This window comes from Cryptomeria japonica, chromosome 6 (assembly GCF_030272615.1).
Source record: "Cryptomeria japonica chromosome 6, Sugi_1.0, whole genome shotgun sequence".
Taxonomy (NCBI): Eukaryota; Viridiplantae; Streptophyta; class Pinopsida; order Cupressales; family Cupressaceae; genus Cryptomeria; species Cryptomeria japonica.
This window is the reverse complement of record NC_081410.1, coordinates 80,346,821-80,372,777: the sequence shown is the minus strand read 5'-3', so window position 1 is coordinate 80,372,777 and position 25,957 is coordinate 80,346,821.

Here is a 25,957-nt window from a genome sequence, read left to right as displayed (position 1 = left end):
GCTTATTATATACAAAAATAACAGCTCATACATCCAAGGGGTACATTAAATCCTATTCCCCATAAAAGGTGGGAGATTTTACCTTCTTGTTAAATTTCAAAACATGTGGCATTACCTCCTTACATGAAGACAAGAAAGGAGTTGATAAATTGGCACATAAGGCCAAAAGAGGGTGAGAAACCCAACTACCCCATAACCCACTTAGGAAATGACAAAATAGTGGTTATTAGAGGTGGCACAACAAGCCAAAAGAGGGTGTGTAACTCAAATACCCATGTGAGGTGGACAGTTACACATGTAGTTGGGCTATTTTTCCATGTGTCCTCATATTAACTACTCCTAATAACCTAGAAAGCTTAAATAATATGTGTAGGAAAACTAAATACCCCCTAACATAAGGAAAATTAAAAACCTACACTAACAAAGTGTGGCTCTACCATTTATTGAAGGATTAAAGAGAATGGTTCAAAGTGATAAACTTGGTGTTGGTGTGTTGTGTGGTATTTCTCATATTGTGGATACTAATATTATGCCTATGAGGAGTTGTGTTAAAGTCCTTGGTTATACATAACCTCCTAGTCATGTTAATCATCCCATTCCTATGACTACTCCTATGGCTAGTGTTCCCACCTTTACATCTAACATCATGGCTACCTCTACACAAAATGTCATACCTACACATGTTAGTCAAGGGGGAAACTCCTCTAATCATAATTCCTTCATCCTTCCTCCTATGAGTCTTTCATCTGTTACCCAATCATCTCCCATACGAACCTATCATAATGTCCCACCTCCTTATTCTCAAGTGCCTCCTTCATTCAACAATGTTACCCCTTCATCTCAATCTAACATGTCCAATTTGAATCTATCTACCGAAGCTACAACCAATAATCTAGCCCAAACAGTGTCTTCCTTACAACAACAAATAGCTTCTATGAGTCAATCTAATTATATTGTGCCCACATTTGATGTAGCGATCTGATTATCCAATGACATTGTTCATGTTGTCCCTCCTAAACATGTGGAAGTCCCTCAATTGGAGCTTTATAATGGAAAAGGTGATCCCTTGACTCATTTTAAAACATTTCAAACTTTGTGTAGTGACTTTGCTCATGACCAAAGACTTTTGGTTAAATTGTTCACTAGAACACTTAGAGATAAAGCTTTGCAATGGTATTGTTATTTGCCTCCTTTTTCTATTACTTCTTTTCAACAATTGGCTAATGCTTTCATTCAAAAATTTCGCAATAATATTGGTCCTAAAATTACTTTGACTGATTTGATGCATTGTAAGTGATGAGTCTTAGGTTTATGCCTTTATTTGTTGTCATTTTACCATACTTAGGACTCTTATATACTTACTGATGGGACTTTATATTATGTTTTGACTGACTTTTTGAGCCAATTTCATGATCATATTGTCTATGATTTGAAACCTTTATTTTGACAAAGCAGTGAACCTTATGAATACAAATATAAATATTTATTGTCTCTATATGTTGATGAATGTGTTGAAATAAATGATCATGAAATATGGATGGGAGTGCTTGTTCTAACCTTGGTGTTCCAGTCGCATGAAATACTTTTTGTGATGAAAGAGGGCTTTATTGATAACAACATGGCAACATGGACAAAACTGGACAACAAGGCATGAAAAGGTCAAGAGTTGGTACAACTCGGGCACTAGTTGTTTGAGCTCATTAAGGAATCTTCAAAAGCAGTCATGATCTATTAATATTTTTTTTAATAGCCATGTTGGATGTTGGAGCATATCTAGGAAAGATTTATAAATGTTCAAAGATGGAGCAGAGTCTGTTCCTTAGTTCTCTTAGATTTCATATTCTAAATAAAAGCCTCCACCTAGATATTAGGAAGTGGGTGGCTCTTGTGAAAAATTGTTGTAAGGATGAATATTATAAATCCTTCTCAAGTTTCCTAGTTAGTTATTTTTTATTTTTGATATCAAACCATGTTATGTTGTTGAATTGATTTTGAATAAAAAGGTATATCTACTTTCTTGAATAAGTTCATGGTGTTGTGATATGATTATGCGAGCTCTATAGTTAACTTCTATTGTAACTTATAATCTAGAAGATTCACTCAAGGGGGCTCACTTGGTGAGGATTCTATATGCTTGTTTCTACGTACTTTATCTTTCAAATTTGTTTAATTTTGTTTTGTTAGATTGCTCATTGTCTGTTCCCACAACCACTGGATTGTAACTCTGTGTCTGTTCCTGCAGCCACGACAGAAAAAAATAGTCATTTCTACATAAGTTAGAATAAATTACATTTTGTTGGTAGAAGTTAGCAAAATTTCTCTAAGTTATAACTTTGAAGAAAAATTCCTTCCTTATGAGTATTTATTCAGTATTTCTAGCTGCTTAGAATAGAATAGATTTGTTTTGTGACACTCTTGGTGCATATAATTTTTTGTCCCATTTCAAGTTAGACTTCCTTAGATTGATAAGATAAATGAGCTAGGATATAGTTGCTCAAATAGAAACTTGTGTCTCTAAGATGAGTATTATTCTGTGTTTAAACATCCATTATCTTACACCAACATTTTTTGGCATCGTTGTCGAGGATGGTGACAAGTTGAGAGTTTATGGGAACATAGGATTTCATTTGTCAAGTCATTTTTATAAAAGTATTTTAATTTCTAGAATAAGATTAAGTTATTTATGTAATTCATGCAGGACTAATGATAGTTTTCCAATACCTATATGCATAGAAGAAGAGATTCCCCTGGGAGATTCCTTCCTAACTTGAATCACTTTGAATAATATCTAGCTAAAGATCCAAATGCTGAGCCAAAAATTAATCCTTTTGCACAACTCTTTGTAGACCTAGATAATACTGGCCTAGATAATCTCATTCCTCCACTTGACCCACTACTTGTAGAGAATCCGTTTGTTGCATTAGTAATTTACTAAGGCAATATGGCAGGCCTTAGCGGTGGTGGTGGGGGTGGTGGTAACAATCCACCCCCACCTCCTCACTTGACCTTTAAGTTTCCTATTCCACCACAAGGAGCCAATACCAATTTGAATAATATTCCTCCTGCTGCTCTCCCTCACTTTTATGGCCTTGTTACAGAAGACCCAGATACATTTTTGAGTTTGATGTGCTATGCATAACTTATGACTATAGCATAGATGCACATAGACTTAAGTTGTTTCCATCCACCTTGGAAAATTATTCTCTTCATTGGTTTATGTCCTTGGAGAAGATTCTATAATTGATTGGGACACCATGGAAGAAAAGTTCCTCACCAAATACAAGGACTACAACAGAATAAGTGATATGAGGGAAGATGATATATTCTAGATGCAACAAAAATATGAGGAATCTGTGGAAGACTATATAGAAAGGTTTCTCTTCAGTTTGAAGAAGTCCAAACATAATCAGTTGAGTGAAGATTCTTAAAAATTGGTCTTCTTAAAGGGAATCAATGAGGAATGTATTGATGCTCTAAACCTCATGAGTGGTGGTGATATTACTCAGGAAACTTAGAGTGACATATAACAACTATGTCAAAATTATTCAAGAGCTACATTAAGAAGGCCTAGAGGATACACGTACACATTATCAAGGAATAAAACTAGCTCTGCAGTCTCAAGAATGGAGTTGAATAATTTTCTCAAGGATTTTTAACAAGATATCAATAACATGGCCACACAAATTGACACTCTTCAGGAAAAACAAAAGCAAGATGTTGCAAAGAAAATTTTATCCTCATTACAGACAGAGGAAGGAGTGTAGATGCAAGAAGTTGGCAAACATCAACAAAAAATCTCATCAACCATAATTTCATCTAGTAGAAGATGATGAAGGCCAAATTTTATTTGTACCACAAAGGAAGCCATGGGTTCCAAAACAAGGTATGCCACTTGATCCCCTATCTTTTAATGGTCCATATTCTCATTCACCTAGTAATCAGTGGCCACCTTAATATTCACAAAATTTTGGCAATTATGGGAATCCACAATGGAATTATCAACCAAATTCTTGATGTGGACCTCAAACTCAATGGAAACCACCCTAAAGAAATTGGTAGCCACAACAAACCAATTGGTCACAATCACAACCATGGAGAGGAAAATAATGGCCTAATCAGCTAGTTGGATATCTCCAACCCAACTAATCTACTAGCCAACCAGTGATTATGCCACCTATACACACCAATTTCCCACAAAGACCTACTTTATTACCAACTCATCCTACTCCTAATCCCAATAATAGAACCCAACAACAACAACTAGTGTATTCGATAGAATTCAATCAATAACCTACATATATAGTTAGCATAAGTGATGTACACCTTCAGTTAGGAAAAACCTTACCACCTCCTATTACTCCTATTATCACAGAGTTAACTTGTGAAGAAGAGAAACAGGTAGATCCTAATCCTGTTTTACCAACTGAACAAATTCAGAATCCAAATCCTCCATTTCCACAAAGATTAGCTCAATCCAATCTCGTCTTTGAACCAACCTTTAATTTCTTGGACCAACTTAAGCATGTTTGTGTTAGGATACCTATCTTCCAAGCCATTAAACATGTTCCAATATATAGTAAAGCTATTAGAGAGGCACTCTTGAAGAAACCTCTGAGCAAGAAGAAAGTTCCTACAATAGTACATGTAATGGGTAAATTGGCTGATATCATGCTAGGGAAAGTGATCATACCTAAGTATTCAGACCCTGGTAGCCTGGTTTATGCAATAATAATAAATGGAATTATGGTTCAAAACACCCTTATAGATTTAGTAATTGCTAGTAATGTCATGACTAAGGAGATCATGTAGAAACTAAAATTGGTAAACATAAGGCATACTCATACAGTTCTTCAACTAGTAGATAGTTCCACTGTTAAGCCAAATGGTATGCTAGAAGACATTGTAGTAACTATTGATTCTTGGGATTATCCAAATGATTTTATGATTTTATCCCCAAAAGATACCTTGGGAGGGTATTTAGTAATTATAGGAAGACCTTGGTTGGCCACTGCAAATGCTTATATAGGATGCAGATGAAGAGATATGACTTTTTCCAATGGAGATAGTACGAAGAGATTAACACTTTATCCACCTACTCAACCACATGAAGAGTCAAGAGCAATTCATTTGACCTGATCTTGATGATGAACCTAAAGAAGATGCCAAGTCTATGATAAATCTAATGATTATTGATAGAAGTCCTCTTCTGCAATTACATGATGAAGATCAACTCTTGATATAGGTATAAAATAATACATGTGTAGTAGATGCTACAAGAGAGGGTACTTCAAACAATTTTTCATGTCCATCACAAATACTACTACCCAGTTCTCCCACACTACTCCTTACTTTGTTTCCCTATGAAATAAAGCTACCCAATGAGAATGAAGTTTCCATGAATAAAATGACTAAACAGATTGAAGTATCCCCTATGAAGCAACTCATTGTGAACTATAATCTGTTTGTAAAACAAGAGCATTCACTAAAATAATTATTATAGGAGAAAAAGAATACATTTGCATGGGAATACATTGACATGGTAGGATTGGATCCTAGACTATGCACTCATAGAATATACATACAAGAGCACACTAAGACAATCAAATAACGACAAAGAAGGGTTAACCTAGCTCTTAGGGAAATTGCCAAGACTGAATTACAGAAACAACTAGATGCAGGTTTTATTTACCCAATTCCAAATAGTGAATGGGTCTCACCTTTGGTGATTGTTCCCAAAAAAAATGGAAAATGGAGAGTATGTGTGGATTATAGGGAATTAAACAAAGCTATTAAAAAAGATCATTTTCCACTTCCCTTCATTGATCAAGTTTTGGATTCCCTGGCAGGGAAGAAGTATTTTTCATTTCTTGATGGTTTTAGTGGCTATAATCAAATTCAGATAGCACTAGAGGATTAGGACAAGACAACCTTCACTTTTCCCTAGGGAACCTATGTTAGACAATTCAAATAACTAGAAGACAACTGAGAGGGGGGCTGAATTAGCTATCACAGATTATCGGAACCATTAGAAATTTAAACTTTAATACCAGAAAAGTAGATAAACCAATTAAGCATAAACAATAATCACATAATAAATACCATCCACATAACACCAATATTTGTACATGGAAAACCTGGTAAAGGGAAAAAATATTGTTGGAAGCCTACCCACAATTAGATAATACTTCTGCAGTAAGTATGTGAATTATAATTGAGGGGCCTGCACTTGTAGGAAGAGCAACAGCCTAGAGCACATTACTTATCATAAAAGGAGCTTCACTGAATACATAGAAATCCAGACTACAATATGGAGAAGTGTTGAACTGCAAAAGATAGCATATCCTATGCCTGAGTACAGTTCTGATTAAGCTCAATACCGAAGGACTAAATCCTCTTACATAAACCCAATTTCATCTCCAATGATCAACCAACTCCTCTTCCTGAATGATATTTCATTATTCGCACATTACATCCCTTGACCATGACCTCTGATAATAACCATGATGATCTATAATGAGATCTTACATCTATATATACAAACTCCCGACCATAAACAATCAGGTCGACCACCAAACAATAAACCAATTACATAATTACAAACCATGTCGGCCTAAGACCAAACAAATAATATCAACATATAAGACATCCCAAAAATATATCAATAGGTCCTATCCACATGTTACATTAAAGTCGATCCATAACCTAAATCAACCAGTACCAAGTGTAGGTCCACATGCTATATAAATGATCTCCATCCACCAAGTCTCAAACATGGTCACCAACAACATCCTGAAACTCCACCAGAAGCTGCACCAACACCAATTATGCAATTCATCAAATATCTCCACCAAAAGCTCTGTCGGTGAAACCCTCACAGAAACTAGAAACTAAGCTTCTAGGAAAGAAGGATAGCATCTGATCACCAAACCAAAACCAGCTAACCAAATATGAGAATGAGTATCATGAACAAGACAATTCCATCACGAGACTATATTGGAGCCTACTGGATCATGTCGGATCCAAGTTAACTAGAAACCACTCAACCTACTGGGACCAGAAGGGTGCCGATAAAGCATCCAAACAACTAGTGTTGGCATCAATGACAAAACATCAATGCAACACATAATCAATTCCACCAAATGGCCAACAACCTACGCCTACTATGTTCTTCCATTTGGATTTTGTAATGCTCTAGCAACCTTTCAGGGGGAAGTTATAAGCATCTTTGCTGATATTTCTCATAATTGCATGGAGATCTCTATATGGATGATTTCACCACCTATGGAGATGAATTTCAGGAAGAGCTTATTAACATATCCAAAGTCCTACAATGTTGTGAGGATCATAATATTTCACCAAATGGTGAGAAATTATTTCTCATGATTCAAGGAGGAGTGGTCTTAGGTCATTACATCTCTGCTATAGGAATTCAAGTGGATCCTGCTAAGATTAAGATAATTAAAACTCTTCTAATTCCCACCAAGTAGAAAGATGTCTATAGTTTTTTGGGTCATGTTGGTTACTATAGGAGATTTATTAAAAATTTCAGCATCATAGAAAGTCCCTTGTATGGCCTATTGTTAAAGGATGTACATTTTTCAGTGGCCGCCAACATGTGACACAACCTTCTAGAATCTCAAAGTTGTACCTACTCAAGCTCCAGTCCTCCAAGGAACTAAATGGAACCAACCCTTCTATATTTATATCAATGCCTCTGACCATATAGTTGGAGTAGTTTTGGTACAGAAAGATGGAGCTATTGAGAATGTAATCTACTATATGAGCAAAAATTTGCAAGGAGTTGAATTGAACTATATTGTAATTGAAAAAGAAATGTTAGAAGTAATATATGTAAGGAAGTAAAGTAGCGGAAACAACTTCCTACACTAACCTTGAGAGGAGGGTAATGCAAAACTTTTTCAGATCGTTACAACAGTTAAAGAAAATAGAAATAGATATAATAGCATTCATACCACAACAAAGTGATTTACGTGGGGAAAACCCTTTCGGGAGAAAAACCCCACCCTCCAAAAGCAGCTCAATATTTTATTCAGCAATCAAAAATAGATTACAAAATACTTGCAGAGCAAGCTCTTCGCAGGAGTACCACTAATCAGAGATTCAGAGGCAACTCAATAGCCATAGGGCTCTTACACACAACCTCTATCTCACACACCTCATAAATAGGAGATACAATACAAGAAACCGTCAAATGGTATTACAAAACCATGGGCTAAAACCACCCAATAAGGTGTAGCTGACCTTATCTCCCTTCTAGATGCCCTATGACATGTTAAAGCACACATCAACATGTGTCGCTCCCTTTTTACAGCTCATTTATGTTTTCGATACAAATTATTTTTCCTATTTCAGGAGTGCAAACTTTCGGAGGCCATAACTTGAGAACCGGGTGTCCGATTGACGAACTGTTTGAAGCGCTGGAAAGCTCGCAAAGTGCTCTATCACCTCATAACCAGCTTTGCCAGTTACAGCCACTTTTCAAGGCATTTCAGAGCCTCTAAAGTCCCCAAAATTAAGTTTAAATATTTTATTGCACCCCTCCAAGATGAAAACTTTAATATCTTCAAAACTAGCTGTGACCTTGCGACGCAACTTTACTGAAATGCTTATCTAACCAACCAGAAGCTTCAGGGAGAGTTTCGCACCATTTCGTGCTCAAATGAAAACTTACTATAAATAGTAACCTCACATAAATGCAAGGTTGAGACACCATTTTTCCCAACAAATCTCCCACTTGTCGAACACCTTGCATGAGCGGAAGGGAATGTCAACACAATGAATCAATTGTTAGGGGCCATAAGGCCCATAGACTCTGAACACCATCTGAACTTCTCTATGCTCACAGCCTTAGTTAAAGCATCTACAACATTCATCAAAGTTTCCACCTTAACCAGCTTCACCCTACCATCTTCGACCATATCTCTAACAAAATGATACTGAACATCAATATGTTTGGTCCGGGCATGAAATGTCGAGTTCTTAGCTAGGCTAATTGCACTCTGACTGTCACAGTAAATTGTCACTGTTCCTTGTTTTATTCCAATATCTGAACACAGTCTCTTAAGCCAAATGGCCTCTTTACAAGCATGAGTAGCTGCCATATACTCTGCTTCAGTAGTGAATAGAGCAACCACAGCTTGTCGCTTACTCATCCAACTAATTGCACCACCAAACAAAGTAAACACATAAGCACTAGTGGATCTTCTTTTATCAATATCACCTGCCCAATCTGAATCCACATAACCATGGATATCAAGGGAAGTCATGTCTCCAACTGAATTACCATGATAACAGAAAGAATACTCTGAAGTACCCTTCAAATATCTAAAGACTCTTTTGACTGCATCCCAATGAACTCTACCAGGATTAGACATATATCTAGAAAGTACTCCCACTGCTTGGGCAATGTCTGGTCTAGTACAGACCATAGCATACATCAAGCTTCCAACCACACTTTGGTAAGGCACTCTGCTCATGTCTTCCATCTCCAATGGGGATGTAGGACAATTTGAAATAGATAGTTTCATTCCAACTGTAAAAGGAACACTCAATGGTCTACAATTCTACATGTTGAACCTCTGTAACATTGAATTCACATACTTACTCTGGCCTAGCCATAGCTTTCTGTTCACCCTATCTCTTCTAATTTCCATCCCAAGGATGTGCTTTGCTGCACCAAGATCTTTCATTTCAAATTTAGCAGTGAGTTGAGACTTCAGTTCTGAAATCTTACCTTTCCCTTTACCAATGAATAACATATCATCAACATACAATGCAATGAATAAGAAATGATCACCATAAGATTTATAATAAACACAGTGATCAGATTTAGAATGTTCAAATCCCAAACTCAACACATATGTATCAAATTTCTGGTACCACATCCTAGGACTTTGTTTGAGGCCATACAAAGATTTCTTCAATTTACAGACCAAATTTCTTTTGTCTTTCACCACATAGTGCTCTGGCTGTGTCATATAAATATCTTCCTCCAAATCACCATGAAGGAAAGCAGTTTTCACATCCATTTGCTCAACCTCTAAATCATAAGCAGTAGCAATAGAAAGCAAAAATCTAATGGACGTCATTTTTGCAACAGGAGAAAATATCTCACCGTAATCAACACCCTCAACCTGAGAGTAGCCTTTTGCAACCAACCTTGCTTTATACTTCTCAATGCTTCCATCTGAACCAATCTTTTTCTTGAACACCCATTTACAACCAACAGGTTTTCGTCCTTCAGGCAATGGTACAAGATCCCATGTATCATTCTTTTTCAAATCTGCCATTTCTTCCTCCATAGCAATCTTCCAGGATTCTGCATCATTCATACCTAATGCCTCTTCTATAGATTTTGGTTCATCCACACTAGTATTCAGAGCAAAAATACATCTCCAATCATCAGGTGAATACCTTTCAGGTGGTTGTCTATGTCTTGTAGACCTTCGAACAAGCTGAGTTGGAGGTTCTTCCTCCTCTTCTGAAGATTCAGAGCTAGACGAGCTCTCCTCAAATTCTTGCCTATCTAGGGGTCTCGATTCAACTCTTTCAGGTGTAGAAGGAAGTTGAATCACATCTTCTTTTTTAGTCTATTCTGGCTGCAATGTAACAGAAGGAGACTTAATTTCTCTAAAAATAACACTTCTACTGTGAATTACCTTTTGTGCAACAGGGTCCCAAAGCTTGTATCCTTTCACACCATAACTATACCCGATGAAAATACATTTCACAGCCTTGTTCTCCAACTTTGTTCGCTTCTCCTTTGGCACATGTGCATATGCCTCGCAACCAAAAACTCTAAGATGTCTCAATGAAGGCTTGTGACCTGACCATGCTTCCATAGGCATTTTATCAACAAGAGCTGATGTAGGAGACCTGTTAATCAGGTAGCAAGCAGTGGCAACAGCTTCAGCCCAAAACTTTTGTTCGAGACCAGCACCACTCAACATACTGCTAGCCTTCTCCATCAGTGTCCTGTTCATTCTTTCTGCAACTCCATTCTGCTGTGGAGAATACGGAGTTGTCTTCTGCCTGTTAATTCCACAGTCTTTACAGAATCTATCAAAATCATTAGAGCAAAACTCACCGCCATTATCAGTTCTCAAACATTTTATTTTCTTTCCAGTCTGCAACTCAACCATTGCTTTAAATTCTTTAAAATGATTAAAAACTTCAGATTTATTCTTTAGAAAATATACCCATGTCCTTCTACTAAAATCATCAATAAATGAAACATAATATGTGGGTTTTCCAATCGAAGAGACATCTACTGGACCAAACACATCAGAATGGATAAGGTCCAAAACACCACAAGTTTTATGAGAACTCGAGTAAAACTGAACGCGGTTTTGTTTTCCATAAATGCAATGCTCACAGAAATCAAAGTCAAGATTACAATCATTCAAACCTTCAACAAGATTTTTATTTTTCAAGGTCCTTAGACCCTTTTCTCCAATGTGGCCAAGTCTCTGGTGCCATAACATAGTCTTCTCTGCAGGTAACTTTGCTTCAGACGAAAGAGCACCCTTAGGTACCCAAAAACCATTTCCATCTGCTGAAGGTGAAACCTTCAAATCTTCCAATGAAGTATCCGTAGATTTACTTTTTACAGAAGTGCTATTACACTCAACAGTGTATGCTTCAAGCTTATACAAAGTGCCAAACCTGACACCTCTAGCAACTACCATAGCACCGTTAATCATCTTACATCCTGTTTCAGAAAAGACTACCTGCACACCCGCATCTATCAGTTTGCTCACAGATAACAGGTTTCGTTTTAATCCAGGGATATGCAGCACACCATTAATTCCTTTTATTCTACCATCAGAAAACCTAATTCTAACTTTACCTCGACCAACAATGTCTAGAGGTGAACCATCACCCAAGTACACCTTACCTCCATTAAATCCTTCATATTCAGAAAACCAATTTCTATTGAAAGTCATATGAAAAGATGCACCTGAGTCAATTAGCCAGGCATCATTACCTGCATGAGTCGCCAAAGCCGCAATAAATGCATCGCCATCTTTCTTATTGGACTCAGAATCAGAATCGAACTTTTTCTTTTTCTTCTTCTTTTCTTCTTTGCAGTCCTTACGGATGTGACCCGGTTTACCGCAATTCCAGCAAATGACTTTGGACTTTCCAGGAGATTTCGATCTCCCTTTGGATTTGGACTTGCCACGCTTCTCATTCTTCTTGCCTTTCTCCTTAGGTCTTCCACGAACGGTTAGGGCTTCCTTTGAACTGATGGATACCTTCCTTCGCATCTCTTCACCGAGTAGGGCACCCACCACGTCTTCAGATTTCAAAACAACAGAAGTACTACCGATAGCCATAACGAGAGAATCCCACGAATCAGGCAAAGAACAAAGCAAAATCTGACATTTCTCCTCCTCATCCATCTTAACACCGATGGATATTAATTGAGCCACAATCATATTGAATGCTTCTAGGTGGTCTGCAATTCGTCCACCCTCTTCCATCTTCAAGGAATACAATTTCTTTCTTAAGAAAATTTGATTTAATAAAGATTTCACTTGATACATCTCACCAAGCTTAGTCCATAGCTTCTTTGCAGAGTTTTCTTCATGGACATTGATTAGAACAGAGTCTGCCAGGCACAGTCTGATTAGACCCTTGGCTTTTCGGTCCATAACATCATACTAAGCTGCTGCAGTAGGATCTGAGGGTCTTTGGACATTCGCATCAACAGCATCCCAAAGATCTCGATCTATTAGCAGATCTTCCATCTTCAGCTTCCACATCTCAAAATTACTTCCATTAAATTTCTCCACCTCTATTCTCCCTGACGAACTTGCCATCTAAATATTCCTGCAACAAGATCAAAAAGTGTCTTCTGCACAAGCTCCCACTCAAATCTGGATTAGTTCAAAAAACCCAACTGCCCACAATTGAAACCAAAGGTGATCAGGCTCTGATACCACTTGTAAGGAAGTAAAGTAGCGGAAACAACTTCCTACACTAACCTTGAGAGGAGGGTAATGCAAAACTTTTTCAGATCGTTACAACAGTTAAAGAAAAGTAGAAATAGATATAATAGCATTCATACCACAACACAGTGATTTACGTGGGGAAAACCCTTTCGGGAGAAAAACCCCACCCTCCAAAAGCAGCTCAATATTTTATTCAGCAATCAAAAACAGATTACAAAATACTTGCAGAGCAAGCTCTTCGCAGGAGTACCACTAATCAGAGATTCAGAGGCAACTCAATAGCCATAGGACTCTTACACACAACCTCTATCTCACACACCTCATAAATAGGAGATACAATACAAGAAACCGTCAAACGGTATTACAAAACCATGGGCTAAAACCACCCAATAAGGTGTAGCTGACCTTATCTCCCTTCTAGATGCCCTATGACATGTTAAAGCACACATCAACATGTGTCGCTCCCTTTTTACAGCTCATTTATGTATTTGATACAAATTATTTTTCCTATTTCAGGAGTACAAACTTCTGGAGGCCATAACTTGAGAACCGGGTGTCCGATTGACGAACCGTTTGAAGCGCCGGAAAGCTCGCGAAGTGCTCTATCACCTCATAACCCGCTTCGCTGGTTACGGCCACTTTTCAGGGCATTTCAGAGCCTCTAAAGTCCCCAAAATTAAGTTTAAATATTTTATTACACCCCTCCAAGATGAAAACTTTAATATCTTCAAAACTAGCTGTGACCTTGCGACGCAACTTTACCGAAATGCTTATCTAACCAACCAGAAGCTTCAGGGAGAGTTTTGCACCATTTCGTGCTCAAATGAAAACTTACTATAAATAGTAACCTCACATAAATGCAAGGTTGAGACACCATTTTTCCCAACAATATATGCCTTCAACAAGTTTAGACATTATGTAACAGGGTACCAAATATATGTTTACACTAACCATACATCAATCAAGTACCTCATGAACAAACCAATTTTGTTTCTAGTAGACTTCCTAGATGGCTACTTCTCATGCAAGAGTTTGCTATTACTATCATAGATAAGACACGTAAAGAAAATATAGTAGTTGAATTATTCTCTAGACTTACACATTAGCCTCAAGAACCTGTCATTGATGATAATTTTCTAGATGAACATCTCTTTGCTATCACTGTTCATATAACCTGGTATGCTGATATAGCCAATTATTTGGTTACAGGTAAATTTCCCTCATATTTATTACCAAAGGATAAAAGGGTCTTCATTGAAAATATTTTTCCATATACTTGGGTCAATGGATGCTTATTTTACATAGGACTAGATAATGTCATGAGGAGATGCATCTAGGAAGATGAAACATATGACATTTTGCATGCCTATCAAGATGAACCCTGTGGAGGTCATTTTTCGGCCAAAAGGACAAAAATGAATATACTCAATACAAGATATTATTTTCCTATTCTCCATAAGGATGTAGTCAACTATACAAGGACATGTGATAGATGTTAGAGAATAGGCTGCCCAACTAGATCAGACGAGATGCCTTTGCATCCACAGGTTATTGTCACACCTTTTGATAATGGGGAATGGATTTCATAGGTCCAATTGACCCCCCATCCAATGGGATATCCCATAGATTAGTGTGTGCAAAATACATTACCAAGTGGGTTGAGGTAAGGGCCATGAAACATGCTAGGGACAACAAGGTTCCAAAATTTTTATATGAAGGGGTCTTTACAAGGTATGGAGTTCCTAGAGAACTTGTTACAGATCAAGGTGCCTAGTTTACATCTAATTTGAATGCTTCTATGCCAGAAGAATATAACATCAGACACAAAAATTCTACACCTTATCATCCACAAGCCAATGGCCAAGCTGGAGTGACCAACAAAGAAATTGAAGCAATATTGACAAAAATTGTAGCCATACATAAAAGGGATTGGGCAAATCTCCTACAAGAAGTAGTATGGGCATATAGAACCTCCTGGAAAACCACTACAAGGTTTACCCCCTTTGAAATAGTGTATGAAAAAACCACAGTAATGCCCATATAGTTTGAACACAAAACTCTACGTACTGCAATGGAATTGGGAATGGACCTATCATAAGCACAAAAGGAAAAAATTCTACAACTCAATCAACTGAATGAATTGAGGAAATCTGCTCTGCAAACTATAATTCTGGTTCAAAAACATTGTATGAAATGGCATATGAAATGGCATGATAAGTATATTAAAACAAAAGTATTTCATGAAGGTGACTAGGCTTTGTTATATGATTTTAGATATAAAGACAATTTGGGTAAATTACAAACATGGTGGCTTGGTCCATACAAGATTGAACAAGTGTAATCTAATGGAACAATCAAACTAGCCACTATTGATAATGCCAATTTCGACTATTAGTCAATGGCCACCGCCTTTGTCTTTATCACAAGGAAATTTTTGCAGCAATTTGAGGAGATTCCAAGTTCTTTTGCGACCACTACTGGTGATCCTCTAGATCCACCAGTTTGAGCATAATATGCATTCACCATAATAATAACTCCATGTCAATGTGGATTTCTTTTCTCCATTTCATTCCACATCACTTCCAATTCACTCGCACTTATTTTCTTCCATTTTTAGTTTCGTCACCATAATCATTAATTGAAAAATTTACAAATACAATCCTTTCACTTCACATATGCCAACAGTCTTACAAATGTGATCCTTGATCAAGTAAGTACTTTCCAATTCCTTTCATGATTATATTCTTTTTGTTCCACATTTTTTGTCATATCATTGAAGTAAATATTTATAATTGTATTCCTCTATCCTACCCATCCACATGTGTGGATACCTATGTCTATCTTTAGTTGGGGGGAGGGGAATAGATTATGCTTAAAAGATATTGTCATTATTAGGTTGGTACAAATTTTAGTCAACATGTTAACTTAGATTGGTTTTTGAAGTTAGTTTTTACTACACCCTAATGTTAAGTTCAGGCTAATGTCAAGACAACCCCAATTCTTATCAAAATCTAAATTTTGTTTTAGCAAGACTGTGTGATGTGACCTTTTATTACTCTTTCTACAATCCAATTCTTGTTACATATGAAAGTATTGTCTTAGTACAACCCTTTATTTCGTCGTAAGGATGGGAAAGAAAGAAATTCATATTTTTGAATTTCAGCATAACAAAGGGGTTTTTGAAGGCATTGGTCTTTATTTCAGCAATGGGAGGTCCTCCAATTCAACGAGAATCTACATATCATAGTCTATTGTTAAATGATCAAGATTGTGAACCTCTGTTTAGAGGTTGTGGATGGCTAGATAATTTTCTGAAGCTACATGTGTTTGATGATGCTATTGCTTTGGAGTTTGCACAGTCATTGAATGATGATCAGGTAGTAGTGAAGGGGTTAAGGGTGTGTGTTTCAGAGGAACACATTTCACAAGTAATGGGCTTGCCTAGGGATGGCGAGCCTTTTCTAAAACAAAATATGCTAGGTCAAATAGGGCTCATTTCAAAGAAAATGGTGACACTCAATTGCATGTCACCAAATAAGGAACAAGTCAATTGTCACTCCCACCTCTCTGGGCTCACAAGGTAAAGTATAGTACTATGTATCTCACTTGTGAAGGATAACAGCCATAGTTACACTCCATTCATTTCAAATTGTTGAGTCATTTAAGGCATGGTCGACACATGAATGTCCGCAATTTCCTTTACAATATGCTGAAATAGATGGCTACCCAAGTGCAAAAGGTAATTCTCAGTCGATTTCCCACCATTTCTTAATTCAATTATTGATTGGAAAAACCCCAGTGGAAACAAGTCCTAGAATACAATGGATAGACTTTCTTAATATGAGTAGGGCTCAACGATTAAGGTAGATGCCTAGCATTAGATAAGCTATGGGTGCTTAATCTTCCAAAGCAACTAAAGTTCTTCTTCTAGTAAGGATGAGGGTTCCGCCCAAAAATTTACAAAGGAAACCCTTGTGGCATGAGGGTTATTAGCTAAGGATAAAAACTAAGAAACAAACAAAGGTAACACTAGTGAAGAAAAGAATGAAGGTTAAGCCTCCTGGTATTACTTTGAGAGTGCTAGTGTCGCAAACAATCGTTGCTAAAAAACAAAAAGTGAAGAAATTTAAACTCCTTGTGGCAACATAGAAATTGAAGAAACTAGTTGATAAAGCAAGTCAAACTGGCAAAACATGGAAGCAAATAGATAAACCTTCTGCAAGTAAACATCCTACTAGGAGAAACCATAGGTCAAAGAATAAATTCAAGAGAAAAACTACTGAAGGAGAAAACATTGACATTCTAAGCTCAGAACTAAGGAAGAAGAGGCTCCTCAAAGGAATTCTCTTAAGTTTCCATCTCCATCTTCCTCTTCTAGAGAAGAGGAAGGCCATGATCAATAACTATCCCATTCTAAAGAGTTATTCAAGAGGGAGTCTCTAGGAAAGTTAGGAGAAGAAGAATTAGGGGATGCAACATGTTATGAAGTAGGGGATGTAGCTCAGTATATAAATCAGTTTATGGTAGAAAAAGACACACATGGTGTTGTAGCAGAAGAAGAAGAAGATGTAGAAGAGGACGCATTGGTTCATTCTGGACAAATTCAAGTTGAACTAAATATTTAAGGCACTCATCATGAAGAACCAACTATTGAGAAGGAGACTACTGCATCCAGGTTAGAGAACTTGGTTGAAGCTGCAGAAAAAGTAAATCTAGAGGAGCAGAGGATGAAGATCCTAATAAGTAAATATAATCCACCCTCATTTTCTTGGGCTTTAGTTGCTCTTGACTTATGGAAGTTATTAGAAAAGAAGGAAGAGGAATAAAAAAAAGGAGAAAGAAATGTTACAAGACAAATTAAAAAAGAAAGATGTAAAAATAAATAAATTGGAGGATAGAATAGATAATATAGCTACCTTACTACCTCAGGAAATTGAGTGTAGACAACCTCCTACAGTATACTCCCTTTACCTAAAGGAACTACATCTTTCCCATAAGATAAGTAGGGGGTTGTCAAGATTAAATTCATCCTTGATGACTTTTGAGGAATTTGTGAATGCTTATAACACTTCATCTCCTCAACATAAAAAAAATGTTGTGTGAATTATATCTCCATAATTATGTCATCCCATGTATTCCATAATGGAATCTACTTCTCTCAATTGGGGATATTCACCTTAGGGAATTCATGTCCTACATTCAGACTGAAAATAACAGGGGTGAACAAGCCTGGGAATACCTAGAGATGGAGTAAATTATTATGTTACCATTAAGAGCTAAAGTGGGCGACGTTGATGAAATATATTATAGATGGAACCAATTGAGTGTTGAACTAGATGTTAAGAAAAGGATGTTGACAATGAGAGAGGAAGTCTATGGTTAGTATGAACAAATGGAAAAAACAACAACAAGATCAGTATATGGACACCTATCCCATAGGTGGAATTGGTTGCCTACGGATCTAAAGAAGGTAGAACCTCATTCACTTAGAAATTACCATGCAAAACTCAGAAGGGTAGCTACCTATATTCATTTGGGCCAGACTCAACAAGAGAAATGGATACCACTTATATCTTCCAACCACCTATGTTATGGTGGCCCATTCTGCATTGGAAAGAACTTCAATATTATGATGTGGAGCAGGAAAGAGAACCATAAAACTTGTGTTGGTGAACTTCAGTTGGGGGGGATGATGAGTCTTAGTTTTATGCCTTTATTTGCAGTCATTTTACCATACTTAGGACTCTTATATACTTATGGGACTTTATATTATGTTTTGACTGACTTTTTAAACCTATTTGATGATCATATGTCTATAGTTTGAAACCTTTATTTTGACAAAATGGTGAACCTTATGAATGGAAATATAAATATTTATTGTCTTTGTATGTCAATGATTGTGTTGCAATAAATGATCATGGAATATGGATGGGAGTGCTTGTTATAACCTTGATGTTGCATCCACATGGAAGACATTTTGTGATGAAATAGGGCTTTATTGATAGCAACATGGAAATGTGAACACGACTGGACAACAAGGCATGAAAAGGTCAAGGGTTGTTACAACTTGGGCACCAATTGTTTGAGCTCATTAAGGAATCTTCAAAAGCAGTCATGATCTATTAATAATTTTGTTAATGTCCATGTTGGATGTTGGAGCATATCTAGGAAAGATTTGCAAATGTTCAAAGATGGAGTAGAATCCCTTTTTCTTAGTTCTCTTAGATTTCATATTCTAAATAAAAGCCTCCACCTAGATATTAGGAAGTGGGAGGCTCTTGTGGAAAACTGTTGTAAGGATGAATGGTATAAATCCTTCTCAAGTTTCCTAGTTAGTTTGTTGTTGTTTTTGATATCAGACCATGTTATGTTGAATTGATTTTGAATAAAGAAGCATATCTATTTTCTTGAATAAGTTCATGGTGTTGTGATAGGATTATGCAAACTCTATAGTTAACTTTTGCTATAACTTATAATCCAAAAGACTCACTCAAGGGGGCCCACTTGGTGAGGATACTATCTGGTTGTTCTTATACACTTTATTTTCGATGTTGTTTAATTATGTTCTATTATATTTCTCATTGTCCATTCCTATAGCCACTAGACTGTAACTTTGTGTCTTTTCTTGTAGCCACGACAGAAAAAAAAATCATTTCTGCACAAGTTAGAAGAACTTACATTTTGTTGGTAGAAGCACAGTTTATCTAAGTTGTAACTTGGAAGCAAAGTTCCTTACTTATGAGTATTTATTCAGTATTTCTAGCTACTTATAATAGAATAGATTTGTTTCTTGGCACTCTTGATGCATATATTTTGTTGTCTCATTTCAAATTATACGTCTTCAGATTGATAAGATAAATGAGCTAGGATAGTGGGGTTTTGGATAGTTCCTCAATTAGAAACTTGTGTCTCTAAGCTGAGTATTATGTTGTATTTAAACATCCATTATTTTACACCAACAGTAAGCAAGGTGTTAAAGAAAAAGTAATTGATTTTATTTGTATATATAAGAATATGTATTCAGAAATTACTTTTTGGGTTCTTGATCAAGATATTAAAAGAATTTTCATTTCTAATTTGCAAAAAGACATTTGAGATCTTTTCTAATTTTTCTTCCTTTACATAGTTGTGCGGAATAATTCACAATTTTCACCTTACCGTGAGTCAATTGGAACAATCATCTTCAATGGCTCCAAATGATAAAAGTGGAAGTGCTCAATAACCTTTTGTGAAGTTCAAACCAAATAAGAGATTCATCAAGTTCAATGATAACAACAACACTCAAATAGAAACTGTAGCAACAGGTGTGCCTCCTTTGTACAAATACTTGAGAAAAGAATTCACTCCTCTTAATGAATATTTCCACAGTATTATGACACAATTGTTAGAAAGGAATGTGATGAATCTTCCCCCTATTAAACCACTTGATCCATCAAAGACCTCCTCACCATACTTTGATTCAAAATGTTTTTGCCAATATCATTGTCAACCTGGCCATGACACTGCAAAGTGTTATTCCTTAAAGAGTAAGATTCAAGACTTGATTGATAACAATACCATATCTATGGCTAGTATGAATGATAAATAAAATAAACCTATCACTCCTCCCAATCAAAATTTATAGATTTTCACTAATCCTTTACCTTCCCATTCCACTAATGTGATTGAGACTAATCACCTTGCCTTCTCTCCTAATGATCTTGGTATTGAGTCTAATAATGCGGTGACCCTTATTGATAAAACTAAATCTCCTAAGGACTTATGCATTACATTTGATCCTAGTGAGACAATTAAGGCACCTAATGGTGCATTATATATCATTGAGAGAATCAAAGACATACCCTCACGAGGAGTGTTCATTGATCTGGTTTGTATGGTTAATGTGATAATTGAGGAATTTTTTATACATTACAATTGCATCAAGTGACATATGATAAATCTAATGTGGTGATTAAAATATTTGATGGCTTCTCTTGTGCTGCTATTGGTTCTATCACACTTCCTATTGTGGTTGGCACTAAGTGCTTAGATGTTGTCTTTGGTATCATTCTTGTTGGTTCCCGAAAATAGGTTTACACTGCTACAAGGAAGAGACCAATTTGATTCCTCATAATACCTATGGAAGGCCACTTCCAACTATTAATATCCTTCATGCTTGGACCAACTGCGATAAGGATTTCAGCTAATCCTTCTACACTTTGGGCTCTACAATACCCAAGAGGGTAATCCCTTCAATGAACTTCTTGATCTCTGCACCACACTTAGAAATTCACTAAAACAAAGCAGATTATCTCATAAAAGGGCTCAACAGAAAGGGTGAATTTTCAAGGATGGAAAATCCTTTAGTGATTATCAGCCTAACGGGAGCATGATATGGGTAGGACAACTCAAACATACATGAAAACTTAGCAATGATGTTCTGATAATCAAAAAATTACAATGATTCATTAGTAAAATTGAAACAAGGTTGATTATTAAAGACAGTTATAAGCTATGATTAGTGACTTACTCCATTGGGCACCTAAAGATACAAAACATAAACTGAAAATGTGACAGAATTTCATGTAATTGTTGGCATATGTGCAGAGTGTGATGACATGATAATATTGTATGTTGTCATTGATGTCAATATGCTAAAGTATGAACCGATATAATGAAGTAAGCAACCTGGCAAGTGAATTGGTATGATGATACAAGTAAACCGATATGATGAAGTGTGAACTAATATGATGGAATGAACCGATATATGTAGAAAGTGAATTGGTATGTGAACCAGTATATGGAAAGTTTGTATCGGGGTTTCTGGTTGATGCATTCCAAGTCTGTGTGATTCGATCGACGACATCCTGTGATGGGTTAGCATTGAAATGAAGATCAGATTGTGTTGCCACGTCAGCCTTGTGTGCGTGAAGGATTTCCTTGAGGATCTTGCTTGAAGAAGATTGATCCTATCTACCTTGGGAATGTGCGAAGTCTCAATAAATGATGGAGAGCCCATGATGGGTTATCAGCTTCTAGAAGCAGCAAAGAACAAATGATGGAGAACGTCTTGAGATTTGTTCAAGATCATTTTACACTATGCAATGTGATTAAACAGTTAGGATTGGACTGACTGTATTGATAACCTAAATGTTTAGGGTTTAGGGTTTATGCCTCCAACCTATCTGTTGTCTATAAGGTCGATGATGATTTGTATTGTGAATTTGTTGGCAAATGTTGTGTGTGTGTATCCAAGTGAAGAGATACTTGATTCTTGCCAGACTAGAGAAGTGTGTAGATACCTGCAGAGTGTGATTGTAGAAGTAAAGGAACTTAAGTGGATCTGCCTTGGCATTTAGTGTCATTATCAGATCAGTGTTTTACCTGTTGACTTCTAACCATTTCAGCAGTTGGAAAATCCCTTAACTGGGTAGGTTTGATAGGCTTTTTGTAAATCCTTTAACAGGGTGACTCAAAATCATTGAGTTCTTCAAATCCTCTTGTGAGGTAACCTTTAACAAGTTTCTAACCTTTAATCAAGTATTTAGCCATCCCTAGAAGCATCGGTTCCTAGAAGAACCTATTGTAAAGTCCTTAACCAGATTAGGCTCCTAACAAAGTAGACTTCAGAAGAGTTCAAGAACAACTTGTGGGTATTCATCCCCACCGTGGTTTTTCCCAGTTGGGTTTCCATGTGAAAAATAAGTGTGTTATGTGTGATGCTTTCATGTGATGTCTTAGTATTTTCTGTCAAGTGGTAAAGCATGTTGATCCAGTGGTCTTTATATTTCTGATGATGTATGACTTGTTTATGCATATGGGTGAAGTGGAAATGAGATATTAGATGGTGTGAGGATCTAAGTGTTACCAGTTTATGTCTTTCATAGTCTCACTGTGTTTCACCAGTAGTGCTCTATTTTAGATTGGTGAAACTGTTTACTAGTTCAGTACAGACTTTGTAGTCAAAGTGGTTTAAGGAAGTTTTTGTCTATATTAATTTACCCATCCTCTCAGTATTTTTTGAGTACTTACTATTCATCATTATTCATCAATTGGTATCAGAGCGTCCTTCAGGTCCATTGTGTTGTAAGCTTAACCGCTTGAGGAAAAGATCCTATTCTAATGATGAAGAGGGAAGGTCCTAAGTTTAACAAAGATAATTTTAAGATATGGAAGGACAGAATGAAGATATACATTAAAAGTATGGGTGCTCAACATTGGAGCTATGTTGAGAATACTTATGTTGTCCCTACCAGTATTCTCACCGATGATCAAAGAAGAGAAATTTAGGAGAATGGGCAAGTAATTGAAGCTCTTATCAGCAACCTATCTGATGTTGTGTTTATAGATGTTCAGGAAAAAGACAATCCCAAAGATGTATGGGATACTCTGGAGTCTATCTATGGCGGTGATGAGCATGTGAAGCAAGCTATGGAAGAAAGCCTTAGAGGAAATTTTGAAGATATGCAGATGGTTGAAGGAGAGACCATTCAACAATATGGGATAAGGATTAAAACTATTGTTGGAGACATCAAGAGTGCTGGAGGTACAATGGATGATTCCACCATTGTTAGCAAAGTTTTGAGAATCTTATTACTGGTCTATACAGTAAGAGTTGTTGCTATTCAGGAGTTGAGATCTATTGATAAGATAAAGGAGTCCCTTGATTCTATCATTTCTAAGTTGACCACATATGAGCTAAATAGTTATGATGGCAGTGTTCAGAAGACTGATTCAGCCTTTAAAGAATTTGTTGCACTATCCAGAAAGGGTAACAAAGCTAGTACTAGCTATGAACCTAGACAAAGCAGAGATATGGATGATGAGGAGATCCTGATGGAATTTGAAGCTCTTTTGGCCAAGAGACTTCCTAAGGGAACTGGAAAATATAGAGGTAAGCTCCCTTTGAAATTATTTTCTTGCAATAGGATTGGACACATTGTTGTAAACTATCCTAATGGTGATAATAAGGACTAACCAGAGAGGTTCAAAAAGTTCAAAGGAGGAAATAGGAGAAATTGTCTTGTTGCAATTGATGAAGGTGTCACTTATGATGAATCAGAAGATGAAAAAAGTGAAGACATAGTATTTGTAGCTGTTAAGGAAGATGTGTCAGACAAGAAGGCTCTCATCTCTCACTTTGATAATTCCAATGAGTGGATTATTGACAGTGGTTGTTCTCACCACATGACTGGTGGCCGGAGAAATTTTATATCTCTGGAAGAGTATGATGGAGGTGTAGTCCGATTTTGTAATGATGCACCTTGTGTGGTAAAAGGAAAAGGGTCCATTTCTCTAAATGAAAAAAGCAGTGTTGATAATGTGTATTGGGTAGAAGATCTCAAGCATAACCTTTTGAGTGTTGCTCAGCTAAATGATAATGGACTCACTCTAGAATTCAAAGATAGAGTATGCAAAATTAAAGGAAAGAGTGGTGAACTGATGGCCATTGGTATGCAGACCAAAGGTAACTTATTTTAGTTAAATGCAAATATCAGTCGATGTCTAATGGCTAAGTATGATGATAGTTAGATATGGCATAGGAGACTCTGCCATGTAAATTTTTATAAAATTGTGAAGGCTAGCAAGATCAAGGTAGTTAGGGGATTGTCTGTGTTGAACAAACTGAAGAATCCTTTGTGCAGAGAATCTCAACTGGCGAAAATGTCTTCCTCAACCTTCAAAGGTAAATATTTCACAACAGATAATTTACTTGATCTTGTGCATATTGATATGTGTGGTCCTGTGAAAACTAGGAGTGTTCAGGGAGATAGTTACTTTATGATTCTTACTGATGATTGCTCAAGAATGATGTGCGTCACATTCTTGAAAGACAAGTCTGAAGCTTTTGGAAAGTTTAAAGCCTTTAGAGAACTTGTTCAAAAAGAAAGTGGTAAGATAATCAAATGCCTTAGAACTGACCAAGGAGGTGAGTTCACTTCTAGTGATTTCAATAAGTACTGTGAAGAAAATGGCATCAAGAGGCAACTGGCTACCCCCAGACTCCACAATAGAATGGCCTAGTAGAGAGGAACAACCGGCCTGTAGTTGAAGCAGCCAAAACAATGCTGATTCAAGGGAAGGTTGCTCACACTTTTTGGAGAGAAGCGATGAGCACTGCAGTCTACACTATGAACCGGGTACTCATCAAGAAAGGTAAGGATAAAACTCCTTATGAGTATTGGACCGGTAAGATTCCTGTAGTAAACTACTTCAGAGTGTTTGGTAGAAAATTTTATATCAAGAGGAGTGAACAACATAGCAAGTTTGATGCAAAATGTAATGAGGGAATATTCTTAGGATATTCCACCAAGAGCAAAGTTCTCAAGTGTTTTAACAATAGGACTCAGAGAATTGTCAAAAGTATCAATGTTAGAGTTGATGAAACCTCTGAGAAACCTGAGGAAACCGACAGTGAGCAAGTGGTAGATGAACCAGTTGTAACCTTTTGGGAACCGGTTGCAAAACATCTTAGTACTAGTAGCAGTTCTCCTACACTGGTAGATGTTGATGCTGATGAAGATGAGGATGAAGAGGAAAAGCGAGAGGAAACAATTAGGATCATTCCTAGGTATGCAAAGCTGAATCATGATCCAAAGTAGATCATAGGAGATAAGGATGCAGGAATTTTTACAAGAAGAAAGGTCAGAGAAAATTCTTGCATGATCTCTGAATTTGAGCCTAAAACATTTAAAGAGGCAAATAAAGATGAAGATTGGATCAAGGCTATGGAAGAGGAACTTGACGAGATAGAAAAGAATGGTACATGGTCTTTGGTACCCAGACCTAAGCACAAAAATGTTATTGGCACCAAATGGGTTTTTAGAAACAATCTGAATGAAGATGGCATAGTGGTAAGAAACAAAGCCAGACTGGTATGTAAGGGATATGCTCAAGAAGAAGGAGAAGACTATGGAGAAACTTTTGCTCCAGTAGCTATATTGGAAGGAGTTCTAATGCTTCTTGCATATGCAGCCTTCAAGGGATTCAAAGTGTATCAG